The sequence below is a fragment of the Rutidosis leptorrhynchoides genome, chromosome 5 (genome assembly GCF_046630445.1).
Source record: "Rutidosis leptorrhynchoides isolate AG116_Rl617_1_P2 chromosome 5, CSIRO_AGI_Rlap_v1, whole genome shotgun sequence".
Lineage (NCBI taxonomy): Eukaryota > Viridiplantae > Streptophyta > Magnoliopsida > Asterales > Asteraceae > Rutidosis > Rutidosis leptorrhynchoides.
In genome coordinates, this window is record NC_092337.1 from 410,739,166 (window position 1) to 410,756,260 (window position 17,095).

A 17,095-nucleotide genomic window follows, 5' to 3' on the forward strand; every position below is an offset into this window, starting at 1 on the left:
GTCTTTACAGTTGGTATTAGAGCGGTGGTCTTAGCGAACCAGGTCTTGCATTAGTGAGTCTAACGGATAGTCGTTAGGATGCATTAGTGAGTCTGGACTTCGACCGTGTTTGCATGTCAACAGTTTTGCTTAGCGTTTTTGTCGGAAATCATCTGCTTATCATTCTTAGGAAATTACCTGCTCATTATTCTTAGTCTAGACACGTTTTACTGCATTGACTGCATGAATAGTGTATAGACAAAATTCATATCTTAGCGTATCTGTTACTGTAGACTTTATCTGACACGTTTCCTTAATTTCCTCCGTAATCTACGGGATCTTCTGTACTATATTAGATATTCTATATAATTAGAATATTATCCAATAACTGAAAATCATTTCATATCAAAAATCCTCTAACTGATCATAAGAAATGGATCCTACACCTAGCTTGGATTCCATTAGTTCCGGAAGCAATTTTGAGATGCGTATTGAAGTAGACTCTGAAGTCAATGAACCCGAAGTGTCTCCACCGTTTAGCTATTTTCTTTCTGGAGGAGATGGGGGTGGGTCCGAGACTTATTCACTCGATGGAGAAATGAAGAAGGCGAGCCGTACCGCGAACCAAACTTACCTCCTAACATCGGAGAAAACGATGTACTCACCGATGAACCTATGCGCAACACTGTATTCACCCTTCTTGCTAAAGTTTTACACCTCGAAGGTCGCATTACTGCAATCTCAGAAAATATTCAACCTCTACTTCCGAATACCAATCGAAGGGGAATATTAGAAGAAGTTAGGGAACTTCGAATTGATAATCAAGATCTATCGAATCAGATGAGTGGATGGATAGAAATGATAGAGGGTAGGATAGAAGCCCTGACAAGAATGGTGCGTGATCTACAAGCTATACTTACTACACCAACATCATCACCAACCTCAGCACCAACAACACTTGTAGCACCGACAGCAACAGTACCACCATCAGCAGCACCAGCAGCATAACCAGTACCAACAACAACAACATTATCACACGCCTCGACCTCGCAATCTATACCTCAAGCATAATCATTATTCTACGAATCGTTTTACACAAACTATCTTCATCCTTCATAGCGATTATGTAATCTCTAATGTTTTAGAGATTATGTACTCTGGTTCTAGCCATAAATCTGATGAGTTAATATCACATTGACTCATTAAATCCATGATTACGTCTGAAGAAAATATATATGTATATATGTTCTCATAAAAATTGTAATTAAAAGTTTTATTGTAAAAAAACTGTTAATGGTGAAAATATTTTAACGGGTAGGTAATACCCGAGGAATATTTAGATTTCACATTAATAAGTTACACTGTACATTCTTTCATTTCTGATTCAACAGTCATTTACTATTCTACCTATATCCACAGATATACGAATCCGTTCACTACAGAATAACCATTGTCATTCAATTTCATATTTGGATTTTGACTTATCAGAACCCAACAAGTGGCATAATGAAGAAAAACATTGGACAAAATAAAAATTTGTTAGAAACAAACAATATAACTATAAGAAATTCTGTTAAGAAATCACGCTAACAAAATCCTAGCTAACTGTTCCTAGCTAACTGTTAATTCCTTATTACATTTTATTTATCGCAGTTTATTTATCGCAATTTAATTATCGCAATTTTATTTATCGTCATTTAATTTCTGTTATTTATTTTACACATTTTAAATATCGGGACACGTATACAAGGTTTTGACATATCATATCGACGCATCTATATATATTATTTGGAATAACCATAGACACTCTATATGCAGTAATGATCGAGTTCTCTATACAGGGTTGAGGTTGATTCTACAATAATATATATAGTTTGAGTTGTGATCGAGTCTGAGACATGTACACGGGTCACGATACGTATTAATTAATTCGAATATTATAAACTGTATATGAATTATTGAATTAGTAACTGTGGACTGCTAACTGTGGACTACCCACTTTGGACAATTAAAATGAATTAAAATATTAATTATAACATATGAAACTAAACAATTCTTCAAGTTGCCACTTGATTTCATCTTAAACCTCATTTGTATCTTGACGATTCCAATCTGCGTTCAAACCTTTCATGATTCTTGAAAACACCTCAATCGAGAGGATGAACCAACCGCACTTCATCTATGGAAGAAAAGGTAGATGCATATAGTTATGCACCCGGAAACACTCGGAACCTGAGCAAACATTTAACACGTATCTATACTAGCTCCTTTGACATTATTATTACCGAAAATAACCTTGCAACTCTTGTTCAAGATAGACAGTTTTATCACAGCTCCAGCAAGTCAACTTCGACGTTTCATTCGAAACAACCCTATTATAACCTTGATATATATGCGTGCTCTTTTATTATTACCAGGGAACCTTTTATATTCCACCATATTACCAGTAGACGTACCAGCAACCTCGTTGCTTCTTGGCTTAAATCTCTTTGATAAATCATTATATTTATTCATTGAAATCATATCATATACTCATCAGGATCTTGTAACAAAAGCTGCCATACCAATTACCGGGAATCAGCAATCAATACTTTGAAAACTCACAGCATATCTACATCAACAGTTATATGTATAACATTTATCTCTTAGAATTATGATCTTTCATTCTGAAATTCTGAAAAGCACTCAGTCTACAAATCAATACTCCGAATGTTGAAAAAGCTGAATGAAGTAGCAGAAACCGTAGACATCCATAAACGACCTTAAACGTCGAAAGTATGATGATAAAGAATGGATTATTGGAAACGCTAAATAAAAAATTTAGTATCGAAAAGCGAATTATGCGAAACTATGAAGGAAACCACGGACAAATCACAAAGAATAAGTTTGACTTCAAAGAATCCAAATAATTCAATGCCTGCTGAAGTCTTTAGCGAATATCTTGCTCCTTACTCTAGACCCTTGTGGACAATAGTCTCCATCATCCTCAGATCTAAGATATTCAAAGATATTATCGTATCCTTCATTATAAATATCCTCCATATTTCTGAAAATATTTTCATAACTATTCTTATCTGAAATCATTAATCTCTTCGTAATATCAGTGTTACATCATATAGAAACTGTTAGTTTCTATATTCTGTAAACTTTCGAGCTTAAAATATGAATGTTATTGAAGTAATGTTGGGAACTGATGCATGAGTTAGTATAATATAATGAAACTTGATCAACGTGATTATATTACAGTAAGTCATGCTGAGTTTCTAAATGGAACATGATGATTCACAGATTATAACATCATCATGTGTCATGTTACATAACTCTTTCATTCTGATTAATTTCGAAACATATCAAGAAAATATATTATTGATAGTTCTATTCTCAGTGATTCTGGTAATTGGACAAATCAAATCATGCTAATACATTCCTTTCTGCTTAAGGATACTATAATCATTCGAAACTCCATACTTACTAATTCTGGACCATTATTCGCTTGATTTAAAGTCGGGAAGAGAAAACAAGAGCATGAAGCTCCGATATATAAGGGAAAATATAAAGCCCAACAATACACCGAAATTACAAATTGTGGATATCAGTGCGTATAGTAATATAAAGACACGGGAGGATTATAAATACAATAATCCCTAAAGCATAGTAGAAGTTAACAGAATCCTCCGGTGGAAGTTGAAAAAGAAGAATGATTGATGCGACAGTCAGGATAAGGACAAGAATCAGAACTGGGTTAAGCATTGTTACAATATTTAGAAGTATGGATTAAGGAATAAAGTATAGGTATGGTGAGAATAATGAAACGGTAGTGGTTAAGTTATAGTAAAAATATTGGAAAGAGCAATCGAGGCAGATCAATCGCATTTAAATAAAGACATCCCAATTTCCATAAATCCCGAAGAATCAGATTTTATAGATTTTCATGATCATCTTTTAAATCCTTTGAATTCTGGAATTCAAACGTGACTACATCAAAAGTTAAATCTATATCTCAATCTTTTGTGCTAGCTTCACTCGTACTCTTCGAGTAATCGAATTATCTTATTCATATTACTCAACGGTAATAAAACTCTACTTATCAACTCATATTCATCATGAAAACATTTTTGTTGTTAGCCATGACCACCTCACTCAAATTTCGGGACGAAATTTCTTTAACGGGTAGGTACTGTGATGACCCGGGAATTTCTGACCAAATTTAAACTTAATCTTTATATGATTTCGACACGATAAGTAAAGTCTGTAATGTTGAGTCTCAAAAATGTTGGAACTATATTCATGAATTCATTTACCTTTCGACTGCTCTCGACGATTCACGAATAATTGTTTGTAAATAAATATGTGTATATATATAGATTAGTAAATACTATATAAAATATAATATTAATATATGTAATTACAAGTTAAAATACAGTTATTATGTTAATGTTACCATTATTACTTTTATCATTAAAACAAATATCATTAGTTATAATAATATCAGCATTATGAATATTATTATATATAATATATTGACCTAAGATTTGAATCTTGTAATTGTTATATTTTTATCATTACTAGATGTTATTATTACCAATATCATTAATAATCATTATTATTGTTATTATTATTAAGATATAACTTATTATTATATACATCTATTATTAATATTATTAATTTGTTAATGCTAATATCAGAAATAATTATATTGTTATTTTCGATAAATAAAATATAAATATGAAAATTGGTACATTTAATTTGATATCTTTACTCATATTGTTATTATTACTAAAAATCATCATTTTTATTATTATCATTATCTTATTTACTTTCATCATTATCCTTATTGTTTGTTGTATTAATATTATTTTTATTATTAAATCTATTATTATTATTAGTATATTTTTTATATATTAATATGTTATTATTAATATTAATTATTAATATTAACGAATTGAATATAGAGTCTATAATCAAATTAAGGCAACTTGTTTTGCAGCACTATTTTGCTGTTTCAGTTTTTGTATCTTGCCTCCAATCATTTTTCAGTCCATATCAGATATCAAACGAATCCAAATATGCTTTATAATTATTTATTTTATTTTTTTCCACTCGTATATGATTTATAAAATCCTGTCGACGGCAATTAGGCTATAAAACAAACGATTGCCTGTGTTTTGACAAACTCATTCCATTCCTCATTTTTCCTTATCAATTATAATTATTATTAACTGCATTATAGGAAGAATTAAACCGAACTTTTATAAAAAAAAACTCGTCTTCTCTGTTCTTGAAACTTTTTAGCCAAAACATGATTTCTTAATGAAATTAAAAATCTTTAAATGCAGTTATGTTTGGAATCTCTAATTCAAACTCTCTGCAAAGTTTCAACTTCCAAATCCTTTTATCGGAATCGAATTTAGGAGTCAAAGATTTAATTTAAAAAGTCAAACTGTTTGATTCTTGAGAAATTCGAACTCGCTGTTATGTTTTAAGTTTAATTGACGATTCAGGAAGTTTCTAGGATTGATTTAGAATCTCTTTCGTTTAGGAATTTCGAGCTGAAACGTTATAAATTTCAAAATCAATGATTGAGATATTTAGCAGCGGGTATTCATTCTTTTTTCTGTTCAGCTATATATTTTATTTCTCGTTCGTTTTTTTTTTAAATTTAATTAAATTTAATTCTGGTTCAATTCAGATCGTTTCTGGTATACAGTTAAATCCTAAAACACATTTTGAATTTATGGTTAAGAATTAAGTGGGTTCTGATCGACTGAGTGTTGAGAGAAGAAGAAGGAGAGGACTGTCATTAATACGGGTTATATATAAATTATTTCTGTTATATTTCGGATAATGGGCATAGCCCAATTGGTTAAGGGTGTTAGTGGGTTTGCAAGTGATCGCTGGTTCAAGTCCCGTCCCAGGCAGTTTATCTCTTTTTGTTCCTAAGGTATAATTTGATATTCATTATTATTATTATTATTATTATTATTATTATTATTATTATTATTATTATTATTATTATTATTATTATTATTATTATTATTATTATTATTATTATTATTGTTATTGCTATTATTATTATTAACATACTTATACTTATTGTTATTATGTTAAAATGTTATTACTAAAACAATGATTATTAATATATTTTAATGATATTATTATTACCATTACTAGTGTTATACTTATAAATAATTAGCATTATCATTTAAAATTTATTATTATTATTATTATTATTATTATTATTATTATTATTATTATTATTATTATTATTATTATTATTTTTGATATTGTTATTATTAGTGAGAATACAAATGTCATGAATATTAATATCATTTTAGTATTAACCTTATGTATTATTATTATTATTGTTATTATCATTATTATGTTTATTATTATTACTAGTAATATGAGTATAATTACTAATAATATTATCTATATTAATAATATAAATATTAGTAATGTATTATTAAACTTATTATTATCACTTTTATCAATATTATTATAAAATACCACTATTTTTATTAACTTTAGTATTACCAAAATTAATAATAATTTCATAAACCAATGATCTGCATATAAAAGATATATATTTACTATACATAACTTAACTATATTAATATACATATAAATAAAATGAAAATACACATAATGAAATTTATTAATCTACTATATATACAAATCACATCACTATGAATAATATATAAGTTCGATTTCGATTATATGTATTAATAAATATACAAATGTTATAGGTTCGTGAATCCGAGACCAACCTTGCATTGTTTAGTTGTTCAATGTCGTTATATGTATTTTTACTACAAAATACAATACTGTGAGTTTCGTTTGCTCCCTTTTTAAATGCTTTCGCAATATATATTTTTGGGACTGAGAATACATGCGCTACTTTTATAACTGTTTTACGAAATAGACACAAGTAATCGAAACTACATTCTATGGTTGAATTATTAAATCGAATATGCCCCTTTTAGTCTAGTAATCTAAGAATTAGGGAACAGACACCCTAATTGATGCGAATCCTAAAGATAGATCTATCGGGCCCAACAAGCCCCATCCAAAGTACCGGATGCTTTAGCACTTCGAAATTTATATCATGTCCGAAGGAGGATCCCGGAATGATGGGGATATTCTTATATGCATATTGTGAATGTCGGTTACCAGGTGTTCAATCCATATGAATGATATTTTTGTCTCTATGCATGGGACGTATGTTTATGAGAAATGGAAATATGAAATCTTGTGGTCTATTAAAATTATGAAATGATTATTTATGTTAAACTAATGAACTCACCAACATTTTGGTTGACACTTTAAAGCATGTTTATTCTCAGGTACGAAAGAAATCTTCCGCTGTGCATTTGCTCATCTTAGAGATATTACTCGGAGTCATTCATGACATATTTCAAAAGACGTTGCATTCGAGTAGTTGAGTTCATCAAGATTATTATTAAGTCAATTATAGTAAGATATATTACGAAATGGTATGCATGTTGTCAACTTTCGATGTAATGAAAGATTGTCTTTTCAAAAACGAATGCAATGTTTGTAAAATGTATCATATAGAGGTCAAGTACCTCGCGATGTAATCAACTGTTGTGAATCGTTTATAATCGATATGGACTTCGTCCGAATGGATTAGGATGGGTCTTTACATAATCACTCTCCGTGGTTCCACTGCCATCGTCAGCGATTTTTTTGGAATAATTATTCATTCACTGCTTCCATTCCTTTATAAAATTACACCTCTTTCTGAATTTACCGGTACTAAAGATTTGTCATTTTGTGTTTATACCCCTTTCAGGTTATGCTGCAAACAGGTAAGACTCATACCAATTTTGTGTTTTTATACGTGTAAATTTTTGTGGGTTTGAATAAAATTGTGAACTTTATTATGGGGGTAATCGATAATTGATATTCAATGATATGTAGTATTCTGTACAATCGTGGAGTTTATCCTGAAGAAAGTTTTGGAAGGGTGAAGAAATATGGGCTTCCATTGTTGCTTTCTCAAGATGAAGATATTAAAAAAACATTCATTGCAAATTTGAACACACAGCTTTCAGGTTAACTTTAAATTTATGTTTAATAACGTCATTTCACGAATGTTAATAGCAATTGGTGTTATATTATGCTTATGTGATTCTGTTTTTACATTGTGAATAATAAAGAATGGTTGGAATCTGGAAAGTTGCAAAGGATTGTACTTGTGATTATGAGTAAGGCTAATAATGAAGTACTTGAAAGGTGGAATTTCAGCATTGAGACTGATAAAGAAGTTGGTTGAAAAGGGGTAAGTTTTTTTAGTTTATGGATTCTTTATCTGCGTGTCGATTAATGTTTGTTTGTTGATTTCTAAGGTTTCGAGAGAGAAGAGTGATAAAGAAATAATGAGGGAGATTCAAGCTATTATGAGACAGATTGCTTCTAGTATTACATACTTTCCATGCCTAGATGAACCTTGTATGAATCAACGAGTTTCCTGTTATCACTTTATTAAGTTTGTTCAGTATTAGTTTTATTTATGTATGTATTTTGTTTAAATTGCAGGTATCTTTGATGTGTTAGCATATACTGATAATGATGTTGAGGTACCGTTTACTTGGACAGAAAGTGACCCTAAGTTGATTGCTAATCCCCAAATGGTGAAATTGCACTCTTTCGACACCAAGGTAACACATTAACTTTCCATTTGTGTATACCGTTTTCAACTTTTATTTAGAATATGTAATATATAGTTTTTGAATGCCTAGACGTGATATTCTAGTTTGTGTGATGCAGATACACAAGGTTGACACTTTAGTGTCTTACAGGAATGATGATTGGGATGAGCACTAAAATATATGATTTTTTTAGTCTTTTGTTGCTGTGTGTATCTTGTTGATTTTCAATGATTGATGTGAATCCTTTTGATTCACTTTTTGTGTAAGCTTAGAGGAGAATGAAACGTGAACCATAAAACCTGTTTGCTCTTGGTTTCCATGGAAACTTAGAAGGATTTTGGCTGAAAATGAAATTGTTATGTTCTTTAAGCCTATTGTTATCTTGTATTCTCATTTGAAAGCAGTTATATAGACAGAATTGTTAGACTTATTTATTACTCCTACATTAATGTATCCTAACCTATTAATAACAAGTCACCATCTTATTGATATGATGAGATCACAAGATATGATTATTAATAACAAGTCACCATCTTATTGATATGGTGAGATTACAAGACTCATGACATGTTGTCTTTTATGATCATACTTAAATACCATAATTAATGCACTTAACTAATCTTGATGGGAGATATTAAGTTGCATACTCTTTAATATTTGTAGTTGATCCCTCCTTGACCTCTCCTATAAATAGAGGCTCATTCTTCACCTCTATGTAACACACAACAACAACACATTACAATTACTCTAAGTCCATCACTAAAGGAGAGGATCAAGTAGAAGATCAAACATCCTAGTTGTGTTCTTATGGCTTTATCTTTCCATTCAAGTAAGCCTTACATCTTCATGTTTTAATCTTTATCTAATGAATTACATGATGAAATATTACGTTATGTCTAACATGTGGTATCAGAGCGAATTTATCTCATATATCATGTTTATATATTTATAGTTTGATAATCCGAAAGTTCATAGATATTCTTGAGTTATATGTGAATTTTTTGGATGATTATATGAGTATGATCCAAATATGTGTTTAATCTAATCAGTTTATGAAATGCACCTAATGTTTGGTGATACTCTTCAAATTCTATACGGATATGAAATTGTCTCAAAAGCATCATATTTATTTGCGTACTATGTTTATAATCGAGAAAGGATTCAGGGAATTTATGGATACAAGTTTTGACTACATCCTATAATTTATTAATTAATTAAGCAGTTAGTTATGTAATTCAAGTTTTCTTTTTTGAATTAATTATTATGTTGTGCACATGATTCCTGACTTAATTGCATATGATTCTTTCATTAATCACTATGCGTATATGATTCATGGCTTACGTTTCACATATGATTTACCGAGTATTTTATTCAAGTGTTGGCTATCAAATATTATTAGTATATCAGAAAGAAACATGATATCGGATTTGACGTTTAGTTAATTAATTGAAAACTTGAACCAATTTTATCACTTTACATATAATTTGATATGGTTTATTTAAGGATATTAAAATGTTTTGTTTAAACTGATATTTTTTCATTCATGAGAAATTAATTAATTTATTATTATAACAGTCTTAACTTCACTGTGTTTCATTTAAATTATTATGGACTTATTTTATTAATTAATATGTATGAAATTTAAGACGATTTCGGTTGATAGTGTTGGTATCATTTTTGTTTTTTAAAGTGATTCTTAAATTATGACATATAGTTCTAAAGTGTTTGAACATTAATTTGTTTAATTATTGAAGTAAGACTATAAATTTATAGGGCATTACAAAACATGTGTGAATCATTAGTTAAACATGTTTAATGACTACCTAATTATTAAGATTAGTTGTCGGCCCAACGGAAGGCTACTAGTTGAAATAATTATGGTGAATGAAAAGTCATATTATGTTATGTTTGGTTTCTAAGGATTGTGATAGCCCAACGGTGACTCAAAATTTTAGGACATCATACGGTATTAGCAAATAATTTGTAGTTAGTTTGCTTATAATTCTGCCCAACGGTGATTTATTTGTAAACTAATTTTGCATTACCTAATTAAGAATTTATAAGTGTATTGTTGATGGAACCAACGAGAAGTCAATAATTGCACACAACTTCTTTGATAAATTTAATTTTGTGTTGTAATTAAATTTATATATACCAACTTTTGCCTATAGTTGGTGTTATTATTATGTCACTAATATAATCTTATTTTTTGTAACTTATTGTTGTACCACGAAAATTATTTTAGTCCTTAATCAAAATAATAATGAGCATAATGATGAACATAATAGTAATGACTGTTACATTTCAGCTTTAACACCTACTGCTATTGCAAACTGTATTCCTCGCATAGAACACTTGAACGGAGCTAATTTTGCATCGTGGAAAGATCAAATTAAGATTTCCCTCGACATAACTGATTTGGACTATGCTTTAAGATTTGATCAACCTGCACCTCTTGCCGATGAAAGTACGGTTGAACAAAAGAGGACTTATGATATATGGGAAAGATCAAATCACATGTCCCTAATGATAATGAAGAATTCTATATCGCCCGCTATTCGAGGAGCCATTCCTGACTCCGAAAATGCTAAAGAATTCTTAGAATTTGTCGAGGAACAATTTAAGGGCTCATCTAAATCTCATGCGAGTACCCTTATTCTTAAGATGCTTACCATGAAGTATGATGGTGTTAGTGGGGTACGTGAGCACATCATGATGATGAATGACATGGCCTCAAAATTAAAGGGCATGGACATGGAAATATCTGAAGGTTTTCTCGTTCACTTCATTATGACATCTCTCCCTGCTCAGTTTGGTCCTTTTAAGATCAACTATAACACTCAAAAGGAGAAATGGAAAATGAGCGAGTTGATTGTCATGTGTGTCCAAGAAGAGGAAATGTTGAAAATTGAAAAACCCGATGTTGCTCACCTCACCACCGCTAAGACTACTCGTAAGAAAGTTTTCAAAAGTAACAAAGGTTCAAAATGGGAGAAATGAAGTTCCGCAAAAGAAAGTTCATTAAAGGCAAGTGCAAGTAAGGGCAAGGAAACTGGTCCAAAATGTAAGTTTTGTAAGAAACATGGACACATTCAAAGAGAATGCCCAAAGTTTCGAGAATGGTTAGACAAGAAAGGTCCGTATATATCCTATATTACTTACCATGAATGCTTTTCAATTAATGTTCCCTCTAATACTTGGTGGGCTGATAGTGGTGTTATGGTTCATGTTACTAACTCATTACAGGGATTCCTTTCAAAGAAGAAGCTACAAAAGGGGGAAAGAATCATTAAAGTCGGTAATGGAGATGAGCAACAAGTTGAAGCTATTGGGACTCTTATTAGTTTTAGAGGGCAGTTTCAATTTGTACTTAAATAATACATTTTATGTTCCATTAATGACTCGGAACTTTATTTCTGTTTCTACACTTGATCGTTTTGGTTATGATTTTAAGTTTGGGCATAATTGTTTGGAAGTGTATTTTGATTTTCGTATTATCGGTACTGGTTCATTAGAAAATGACCTTTATAAGCTTCATTTACATAACAACTTTTCGGAATCCCTATTGACCATGGACGTAAATGTAACCACTAGTGAAAAAAGGAAAAAACTAGAAAATGAAAATTCCTCAAGATTGTGGCATAAACGTTTAGGTCACATATCGAAAGACAGAATGTGCGATGACCCGTCCAAATCCATTTGGACGAATACATCATTCATCAATTTCACGGTGAGGTACTGACCTCTACATGATACGTTTTGTAATCATTGCATTCTTTTGAAAAGGCACACCATAATTGAATATCAAATTCCAAGGTTTTTGATGTTTGATGATTTCTACATATAGACAATCACCGTAATTAATAGTTTACAATACTACATCCGTTGATAATGCAGTCAAAATAAGATACATGGTGATGATTTTGTGAATGCAACATTTTCTCGAATAAAGCATGTATGACTCCATGCACATAGCTTGTATCACATATAAGCAAACTGCGAAAGACTTCTAGGAACCTGAGAATAAACATGCTTAAAAGTGTCAACACACAGGTTGGTGAGTTCATAGTTTTAATGTTGCGCATAATCTGTATATAAAGGTGGATCATAAGATTTCAGTTGTTTCATCCAGAAACGTTTATCAAAATATTCTACAAGATTGAGCACCCTGGTAACTAAGCTTTAACGTTATAATAAGTACCCATGTTTTAACATACATGCAACCAACATGTACAATACACGCAATCCAACGTGTACTAAACTCAAATAACATACATCTGTTTTATAGTTCAGGCTAGGGTTTCTATACCTGGAACAGACGGGGATGTCAAGCCCTATGGATCCATATACAACTACTCGCTCCCACCAGTTCTTATAACCGGCAGTTACTAGTTACCAAAGCTAAGGAATTTTCGGTTCAAACTCAGTGTAGAATTAAGTATGTACTTGTGTCCATTGTGTTTTAAATAAAGTGCATGTATTCTCAGCCCAAAAATATAGATTGCAAAAGTAATTAAAAAGGAGCAAATGAAACTCACCTTAGCAGCACATAAGGTCATTCAACGAAATGTGACCGAAACTCGAAATGCAAAATAACCGTAGATCTCAACCTAGAGAACATATGTTGGTCAATACATGTCTAACAAGCTAGGTCAGGTCATAGTGTATCACAGTCCTAATGCTCGAGACCGACATGCAAAAGTTAACAAAAGTCATCTCTAAAGTCAACCTGACCCAATATAATCTTTAAATCTATACATGTTCATCATAATAACATAGTATCAATCTTGAACGAATTTATAGTTTATCAAACTCAAAACATTATTTATTTCAGGAGTTATATTATATTTGAATGATCATGGCAATTGAATATATTTTATTATTTCACATAGTTTCCTATACTTTTAAAATCAGATTATAGTGTCTATAAAGCTTTAAAACATGATAAGACATTCAACTTTGACAATTGTTCAACAAAACGAGACGTGCCTTATATAGAAATTCATTTGCTCGATTAGTAATATCTAAAAATCCAATATTTCAATCTCATAGACAAGTTGTTTAAATATTAATTTAAAGTTTCAAACACAATTTCAATTACGTCAACATAATTCAGTTGGCCAAATCATTTAATCCGTTCATCGAAATCACGCGATTTCTAAATGAAAAGTTATTAATTTTTCGATAGCTTTCCAATGACATGCATATCATATACTTTATATCAGTAGCATATGTATCAAATTCGTGATTCATCATAAACTCTCTAACGAAAAAATTAAAGCATACAAGCATGCATAAACATATATACTCGAGCACTAGACATGAATACACTATAAATATATAAAAGATAAGATATGAATGCTCACGTATCAATATTGTGATTCAATGTTGCAGGAAAGTACGTAGACGTAACAGAGATGATAAACGCTAGGTTGACCTTTGATTCATGATCATAACCCCCAAGCAATACCCATAACCTCCATAGCTAAAACCCATAATTTCCTTAGCTCTATCCCGCTCGAAAAACCCATTTTGAAAAACACTCGAGCAAAACCTCGTCGTAGTATTTTATGTATAATAATACTAATACTAATACTAATACTAATACTAATACTAATACTAATACTAATACTAATACTAATACTAATACTAATACTACTAATAATAATATTAGGTTTAATAATAATAATTTTAATAATAATAATAATAATAATATATTAAGAAACAGAGAGATTGAGAAAAAGATGTGTCTTCAATCGGCAGAATGCTCGAGCTTTTATAGACCATTTATGAGACAGACAGCTCCGCGATCGCGATGTGTTTAGGCCTTGGAGCTCCGCGATCGCGAAGGTGACAGATCCAGCTCATCCAATTTTGTTTGCAAGCTTGTCGACATAATTTTATATTTATATATAATATATATAATTTATTTTAATTAATTATATATTATATTATATTCTCGTGCATAGTTGACTTGTAACAATAACTCCGTTGTCTTGTACGTTGATGCCCGGTTTATGTCTCGGTTCCGGTTTTTCGAACGTTGTCTCGTACGCTATAAAATCTTGTACTTTACGTTTCGTGTATTGTACTTTTATCAATAACAAGACTCAAATCAATGAAAAACTATCCCATTCGAAGTGTAACTTATTCATGTGAGTGTTTTGGTCATTTGCATTCTTAAATCATTTTCTCGTTATATTTATTAATATTTTATTGAATCACGGACCATTATTATGTATAATTTGTCAAAAGGTTTCTAGATATTTATAAAGTTATATTCATTTTAAAGAAGACGTGACACTCAAATTGTTTAATGTTTTAAAATTTTCTCAACTTATCACACACACACACACACATATATATAATGTTCGTGAATCGTTGGGAATAGTCGAAGGTTAATTGAACACATGAACATAGTTCATAATTTTTGAGACTCAACATTACAGACTTTGCTTATCGTGTTGATATCATATAAAGATTAAGTTTAAATTTGGTCGAAAATTTCCGAGTCGTCACAGTACCTACCCGTTAAAGAAATTTCGTCCCGAAATTTGATTGGGATCGTCATGGCTGACAATAAGTATGTTTTCATAACTCATATGAGTTGAAAATTAGAGTTTTATCATCATTGAGTAATTTGAATAAAACAATTCGTTTATGTGAAGAGTACGAGTGAAGCTATCGCAAAAGAGTGAAGATGAGTAAATACATGTTCGCCTTAACTAGTGACGTAGCCACGGTTGATTTCCGGAATTCAAGGGATTTAGAGAAAATCTTCGTAATAAGATTTGGTTATTCGGTAATTAAGGAAATTATGATCCTCTTTGATTAAATGCGGTAATCTGCCTCGATTACTATGTCTGATATTTCGCTAAAAATTGACCTCTTCTGTTTCATTTATTTTCACCACTCCTATAATCTTCTTCTTTTATTTCGTACATCCCTATAGATTGTAAAAATGCTAAATCCAGTCCTGATTCTTGACATTTTCCTGGCTATAGTATCCTTCATTCTTCTTTTTCATCTGCCACCAGAGGAAATTATTTTCTTCTACTATTACCTTGGGGTTATAATTTTTTTAATTCTCCCGTGTCTTTACGTTGCAATACGTATTGATATACACGGTCTGTAATTTCTGGGTTATTGTTAGATTTTGTATCTTCCCTTATATTTCGATGTCTCTGCTTCTGTCTTTCTATAATCATTGACATCCACAGTTAATGTTTTCTCCTATTTGCTGCGATTTATACTCCAATTTCTATTTCGGAGCTTCATTCTTTTGTTTTCTCTTCTTGCCATTAAGCACCGCATATAATGGTCCAGAATTCGTAGATATGAATTTCGGAATGAACATATTTAATGTTCTAAGAAGGAGATTGTAATGGCATGATCTTGATTTGTCAAATTACCAGAATATCCCGAAAAAAACCGAATCATTAAGAAAATATTTTTTTGATAGTTTAGAGGTTAAATAGAATGAAAGAGTTATGTAACATGGTTCATGATGAGGGTATGATCTGTGAACCTTTATCACGTTCTATTAGGAACTCAGCATGACTTACTGTAATATAATCACGTTGATCAAGTGTCATTATATTATACTAACTCATGCTTCAATTCCCAACACTACTTCAACAACATTCATATTTTAAATTCGAATTTTTCAGATTTTAGAAACTACAACAGTTTTATTTATGATGTAACACTGATAGCGCGAAGAGATAAATGATTTCAGATAAGAATGGTTATGAAAATATCTTCAGAAATATCGAGGATCTTTATAATGAAAGATACGATGATATCTTAGAATTTCTAATATCGAAAGATGATAAAAAAGATTTGTCCGTAAAGATTTAGAGTCAGGAGCAAGGTATTCGTTAATGACTTCAGCAGATACTGAATCATTTGGATTCTTTGAAGGCAGGTTTAGTCTTTGTGATTTGTCCACAGCCTCCTTCATGGTTTGCTCAATCCATTTTTCAGTTCCAAACCTTCTATTTTTTTGAGCTTTGCCAACATATTATTCTTTATCATCAAACTTTTGACTGTTAACGTAGTTTAAAGTTTTTGCTGCTTCATCAGCATTTTTCCAAAAATCGGAGAACTAGTTCGCAGTTTAGGGTGTTTTTCAGAAACTTCACATTCGAAGTGTGTAAGTCTAGGAGATAGACGTTATATGTACATATATAACTGTTGGCGTAGAATTGCTGGAAAATTCGAGAATAATGATTGAAGCTTTTTGGTATGACAATCACCGTTACAAGATGCAGATGAGTACATGATAGGGTTTCAATGAATATAATAATTTTTCGAAAAGTTGAAGATCAATGATGTTGCTGGTAAGTTTACTGCTCATGTGGTGGAATATAAACGGTTCCCCGGTAACGATAACGAAAAGAGGAAACGTATATATCACAGTTATGATAAGGCTTATTCGGATG

At 30.9% G+C, this 17,095-nt stretch overlaps 1 pseudogene; it reads left to right on the top strand.

Annotated features, from left to right (window-relative positions):
• The first annotated feature begins 577 nt into the window (after nt 1-577).
• LOC139849929 (mitotic spindle checkpoint protein MAD2-like) lies at nt 578-8,826 on the top strand (annotated as a pseudogene).
• The last annotated feature ends 8,269 nt before the right edge of the window (nt 8,827-17,095 follow it).